Source organism: Halyomorpha halys, unplaced genomic scaffold, assembly GCF_000696795.3.
Source record: "Halyomorpha halys isolate HHAL.00 unplaced genomic scaffold, Hhal_1.1 Scaffold1432.1, whole genome shotgun sequence".
NCBI lineage: Eukaryota > Metazoa > Arthropoda > Insecta > Hemiptera > Pentatomidae > Halyomorpha > Halyomorpha halys.
In genome coordinates, this window is record NW_027109346.1 from 125618 (window position 1) to 132579 (window position 6962).

Here is a 6962-nt window from a genome sequence, read left to right on the forward strand (position 1 = left end):
TTGATGATATCCAAGGGGAGACGTCCCTTCTAATTTCCCTCAATTTGTTATTGGAAACATTTTCCCACGTTTGTCTCCATTTCAATTTAATCTTGTGCTTAATGAGAGCAATGAAATCATCAACAGGCACTTCGCGATAACAGTGGTAATGGTCGCGATAACAGTAGCGATAACAGTTCGCGATAACAACTTTAAAATACAAAATAACATAAACTTCAAAAAAATATAAATAAACTTATATTTAAAAAAATAATAATAATTGGAATGTAAAAAAAAATGAAATTAAAAAAAAAAGTGAAACTAAACTTGTAGGCTTTAAAAAATAGTAACGGCATCAAATTTTTAATTTGGACAGTCACGCACTGAACAGTAAAGACTGGCTAATATTTGTTCCTTTATTGGAGTTTCTATAAAAGAGGAACATACCTCATCATATCAAAACCTTCCTGTGTTGCCTAATCTTCATAACTTAGCTCCCAACTTGTAGCGCTTGAGATTCATTCACTGGTATCTCGTCTCGATTCCTTCTCCCCATTCTCTCCGTGGCTATGATCGTTGTTTCTCCATGAATATACCATGTTGAGGCTTTTTGTGAAGTTTGACGTAGTAAGATACCAGGAGGGAAGGGGATTAAATATAACTCTAAAAACACCTTCGACACACTAAATATATTACAGAAAGTAAGTTTATCTCCTATAATCTTAAATTATCAGTTAAAATATTCAGTAAACATGTATATGACCCATGAGACTGATTACTGAGTTCATACAGTACCAGCAAATGACGTTGAATATCCCGGACTGGTAAAGACATGGAGCCGTCGGTCACGGAGCCGGTGGCAGAGGTACCACATCTTGTTGTGCAGGAGCACCAGGTCATCTCCCAGATCCCGAATCTCAAACCTGTGGCGGCCAGGATCCAGCCCCTCCAACAGGAGAACGAGGATCTCCTCTTTCTCAGGTATCTGTATGTTCATTATAATATAGATACCTACATTCATATTTCTTTTATCATTTCACCGTAGAACTCATGCTAGTAGTAAAATATGCAATTGATAAAATATATAAGAGGTATCTTCCGAATTACTACCGAGATTCTAGTATAGATAGTAGAGATATTAGTATTTAATTTAGTTACATATATTTTTATTTGTGTTGTTTAAAAAGAAAAAAATGTAATTATATTTGTGTGTTATAATGAGTAATAGAGACAGTTGCTAGGGGCTGATGATTGTTGCTAAGGCGTCACCCTAGCAACGGACCGACCATCTTAGTTTTTTGAGCAGTTCCGGCTAATTAGTGGCCCTGGTAGCGTAATTAGCAGCCCTGTCTGCGTTTTGTTGATATTATTTTATTTGACATTTTTCGAGTGTACTCGTCGTCATAACAGTTCGTAACCAGACCACTTTTGTGGTTCGATTTTAATATGAGTTCCAATTAATTATGTAATTAGTGGCCAACCCCTGAACCCAAGGAACGTGTGTAACCAGCGCTGTCTGCGTTTATTTTGTCGGCTCGGCTAATACAATACGACTGTTGGATATTTGGACCATCGATAAGCCAGATCTACACATCTCGGAAGCACTCTTCGTCTGACCTAACGGAGTGGAGCAACCTTTCGTCGTGCAGTATTTATTTTATATATTTATTTCTTTTTGTGTGTAAATTAGTTTTATTGTCATTCTCATAATTTATCGAACTATTTTATTTTTATCTGAAAGGCCTTTTTATTTTTGACTTGTAAATTTTGTTTATGTTAGTTTTTAAAATTTTTAAATTGGTCAAATAAATGTTTAATCAGAGCCAGTTTGTTTTTTGTTCATTTTAAAGCCTTCATAATTCATAAGCCTAAAAAGACATAGTCGATTTGAGGTAACTTTAACAGTTACAATGCGACGTCCTATTACTTGTAAGTCATTTACAGATAAGATTAAGTATAGCTGTCCTAAACTCTCCCAAATTTTTGTTTATTTTCCTTTTTTACTGCATTTTTTTAATACTTTATGTCTAGTACTTTTTAAGTTCTATTCTTAGTACTTGAATTCATGGAAATAATAACATGAAAGATAAAAATGGAACCAGGAGCAGCGGGGGATCTTAAGCCTACTCTTCTGATACAAGAGACATGTCTTTATTGTTTAGACTTATAAATAAACAACTGAATGAGGTTTTATTTAAAATTAATTATAAATATTTTGTTTTCTAGATCACTGCTGCCTTACATGACCGGACTGCCACTGGTACAAAGGCTGTCCTTAAGGGCCGAGATCAACACGGCGGTCATCAAGGCCTGGGAGAAGAGAAACAAGCCCGGCTGCGTGGAAGCAGACGAGGGTAAGGTCCCCACCCAGCAGTGAAGACACCTTTCAGGAGTTCGTCAATTGTTCGTGTATTATGTATTATGTTTTATGTATTATGTAACATAATACATCTTCTCATGTAACATAATACATCTTCTGCCATACGCCATTATTTATTTATTGTGTGTTTGTATTGTCCAGATTCAGTTAAATAAATTATCTTAAAACATATACCCAATGTAATTATTAAAAAGAATTTTAAAGAAATTTCTTACCAATTCTAACGTTTCACTATTTCACTTCTCTCTTTTTATTTATTCAAATTAACGCAATTCAAATTTGAAAAATCATCGTATACTTTTTATATTTAATATGTTGGAAGAATCATTATCACAATCTAAAATGTCTTACCATACGATTTGAAACATATATTCATAAAAATACGTTCAAAGGACCTCCATAATACCTTTTGAATAAATAAATTAAGAATATGAGAACTGAAAAAGTTCAACTTACCCACTAGCTGATGTTGTGCTCACTAAAGGGTAGTAGTTTCCTGTAAAAATGACATTAAGTAGTAAAAAGTAAAAAAGTAAAATTAAGTCAAATCAAAGAGTACTTACTATATAAGTTGCAAAATGCGTTAAAAATAGGAGGAAAAACCATATGCGCACTACAAACGATTAATGAAAATAAAAATCAATTGTTGATGGTAGCCACATTGACTCAACAGAACTGTACCTCCTGTACCACCAGGTTGTCCAGGGAGGCTGTACCGTGAGGCGCTCTACCGTCAACTCCAAGGACCCGAGTCCGAATTCCGCTGTAGCAGATAATAATTTCTTTTGAACTGTAGCCGTGAGTCAATCCTGTGTGTTCGGGAGCCCTTCGAAGTCCACCCAGCCTTTATAAAAAAAAGTTTAATTAGTTTCTCATAGTGAGCTTAAATTTATAAATTGTTGATTTGAAAACATGCTTACAAAAGTGCCCAATATTTTAAATAAAGTGGGTACCCTTAATTGGGGAAAATCTGGCCGTGAAGCGTGATCATGAACAAATCATCTTGCACCACCGTTGTTTAAGAAACGGTACTTCTGGATTGTAGTAATACAGATTTTTTTTTTGAGTGTCTACTTTTCACGAAAAATAATTTTATTTAAAAAAAGATAAGTTTAAATACTTCATTACTAATGGCTTAAAGGCAATTGATTGAAAAAGAAACCCTTAAATTTAACAAAATATAAAGGCGAAAAGTTTAACAAAATTATTCTAAATTCATGATATTCTCTGGGCTATTTTGTGCTTTTGTAAGCATTTTTTGAAAACGAAAATTCACAAGTTAAAACTTGAAACTTGAAACCGAGAAACTATTTGAGGACGTCATTTAAAATTTACGTTCGTCTGAAAAGCAATTTTTTTCCCCCAAACAACTCATTTAAGAATTACCTGTGAGAAACGCTAAAATATTTAGAGCGATCCCACAATGGATAAGAAACAGTTACATGAAATAAACAAAGAAAGAAGTTGGAGACAAGGCAGTGTTAGACAAATTGGCAGTGCCATATAAATCGACAGTGCTCAGCCAGTGTTCATTAGAGCACCCTTCACTTCCATCCTTCTTTATTTTCAGTTTCTCTCTTAATTCTGCAACTTTATTCCTTCTCCCTCCCTTTCACTCCCCTCCTCCTTCTATACAAATGCAATCTTCTTCAGAGTCCAATTCAATTACAGTAACTGTCCTGCAGCTCAATTCGCAGACAGGGGATTGCTCTTACAAACCACCGCCAGGTGAGATCGTTCTGAACAAGAGGAGTAGATGTTTGTCCAGCCAAATGTAAGAAGCGCTTACATTGAGAGATATTAAAATAGTTATTTTTAAATACTACTGAAGTTGATGATATGTAACACTTATAGCTAAAACAGTTAAGCAGTTCATAATCGTATTCCTTAATATATGAAATATCTAAGTATCTATTGAAATATCGGTAAAATTTATTTTGTTATCGAGTAAAAAGGTTTTGTGTAAAATTCTAAACTTATAGCATTGACCCTAAAAGATCGATAGATTAATTCTTTACTCATTTGTTTAAAACAAAACCAAGCAGACCTATGAGGAAAAATCAACGAAAGGCATGTTATCAAACCTAACTATCGTAATTATTTTCTTGATTTTCTTTCTTTCCTATCTTTATTTTTTCCCATCTTGCCTGGTAAATATTAAAACAAAGGAAATGCATACTTAATTTAGTAAAAAAAAATTTAAATTTCAATTGTTTGCTAATAATTAACATTGGTAATTATGTATCATTTCATTAAAATTTTTTACCATCTCCGTTCATGTCCTCCTAGTCTTCTACATGTATGAACTATTTCTGTCTCTGTCTATTATTACTTTATTTCTTACTATTTTCACTTATACTTTATATCTCTTTCCTTCATTATATCATATTCTATTTTTCCCCTGTAATTCATCACCATTATATGATCCATTAATTAGTTTTATTATTTATTAATTTAGTTAATTATTATATTTCTAATGTTTTATCTTTTTTTTTCTTAACTCACTCTCTATGTGCTTTTTAATCTTTCTTGTTAGGTTTAACGTTTTATTTATCTTATTTTAGTTTCATTATTTCTAAAATTATTTTATTTTTTTCATGTTTCATCTTTTTTTTTTTTTTTTAAATTATTTTACTCTCTATATATTATTTCAAATGTTTGTTCTCTTGTTAGTATATTCTTTTAACATTGTATTTATCTTATTTTAATTTTATTATTTATTAATTTATTTCATTCTCATGTTTCATCTTTTATCGCTCATTATCTTGGAGGGAGAAGTATGTATAATGTATAATATAATGAAGGGGATAAGCTGGTAGAAAAAGTGAAGCCAAAAATGACGGACCTTATGTGCTTTTCAGGGGCGTGGCTGAGGAGTAGGGGAAGAGTACGTTTCCTAGGCTGCCTTGTGTATCAGCTCAGATTACAATGGTGAATATTCCTTTTAACCTTCACATAAACTTTCCTTTTGTGGGCGTGGCCATTTTATTTTCACTTTTTCTTTGAACGAGGGTAGGATTATGCTATCCCTATGTTTATTATAGTGTAAGTTAAAATGTAACAACTACCGAAACATTTCCTTTCAAAACAATCTATCTGTCCTAAAACCTTCAAGTTTTTGTCTTCCCCTCTTTGTTCCATAATTATTGCTATATTTTCTAATTTTTTTGGTTTTATAAAATATTTCTAGTAAAAATAAAAATCGAACCTGGAGTCCATAGACCTCTGGGTTCGGAGTAAGTTGCCACTTTTCCTCTCTGTTCCAAAGTATTTATCTTTTTCACCCATTTCACAACATAATTGATATAAATTTTCACGACGGCTCTATATAGGAAAAATTTTATATCTATATAATCAAACAGTACTAAAAAAATAATAATAGATTTTAACAGTTTAAAATATTATCCAGATGGGTTAAAATTTAATTATTACCATAATTTAAGAAATATTAATTTGTACAATATTAGAAAAAAATAATACTTCTTTGATCGTGGGTATTTTTCTCTTCTGCAGCCAATTAAACAGATAAATGGGTATTACAATTTTAACATCTATACTGTATATACTTTTTTTTCCATTCATTTTTACTAGAAGTGAAATATTGTTAAGCAAAGATAGCAAGAGTGTGGAAGGGAGGGGGTTTGTCGAATTGGAAAGGAACTAAATTCACTGAAAAATATTCCTATGTCCTGTCAAAATACTATTTTTACCCGTGATTTCCGGCTACTGGAGTGCTAAATAAATGATTATTACATAAAATACATAAGGAATACTCCATAAAGTAGTCATTTTTATTAATCCCGAAGAGATAATCCAAAGGTTCGCACCACAGTGGAAATTTCATGATTTATTCGCTCGGCCATCAAACTCTTTTTATGGTAAAGAGCAAGCAAGCATGATTGTTCAGAATTTATCTTTGATTGTTGAGTTTTCTTCAATATCTACAATGCTACAAATCCAAAAAATAAAATAATATATAAAAATACTTTTTCCTTTCATAATAAACTTTACAATCCAGTACGGCATAACGTGATTACCAAAAATTGTATTGACACTCAAACAGTAAATTACTATAATTGCCAAAGTTAGACTTTTACAAAGATCAATTATAGGGAAGAGCTTTGATGACACGAATGTTATTGCCAACGCCCCTCCCTTCCAGAGCACAATGGTCCTTCCTGATGATACTTCCTCTGTTTACTAGATCGGGGAGACTAATTGTCTGATGGGTTCTGGGTCGATATGATGGAGGCTTTGTTATAATCGTTTCACAATAGCTGGTGCCGACCTGAACATTTTAATACAGAATAAATTAAAAATTTGGCCCTAGAGGTCGAAACACTTAAATAAATAAATTAAAAATTATATATTAAAAATCGTGTTACACCGTAACTGACAATAGTATACAATAGGCTCTTCTGAAGAACATATCCCAAAAATGTATGAAACATCTTTTACTTTTATGATTTATTTATTAATAAAATTATTATGCAATTGAGGTTTAATCGGTAATAATATACCAGTACAAGTACCAGCTGGAAAAAGAGAAATTGGAATTTAAGTTCTTTTGGTGGCGTGTCGTACCTGATAATGGGTTCATACC

The 6962-nt window shown here is 32.3% G+C and overlaps 1 long non-coding RNA gene across 1 annotated transcript in view; it reads left to right on the plus strand.

Annotated features, from left to right (window-relative positions):
* Positions 1-2471, plus strand: part of LOC106689697 (uncharacterized) — a 6828-nt gene extending 4357 nt beyond the window's left edge. Inside the window, exons 2-3 of the long non-coding RNA XR_001344484.2 lie at positions 772-960; positions 2206-2471. This is a non-coding gene — a long non-coding RNA (uncharacterized lncRNA). The remainder of the gene's footprint in view (positions 1-771; positions 961-2205) is intronic.
* Positions 2472-6962: the final 4491 nt, after the last annotated feature.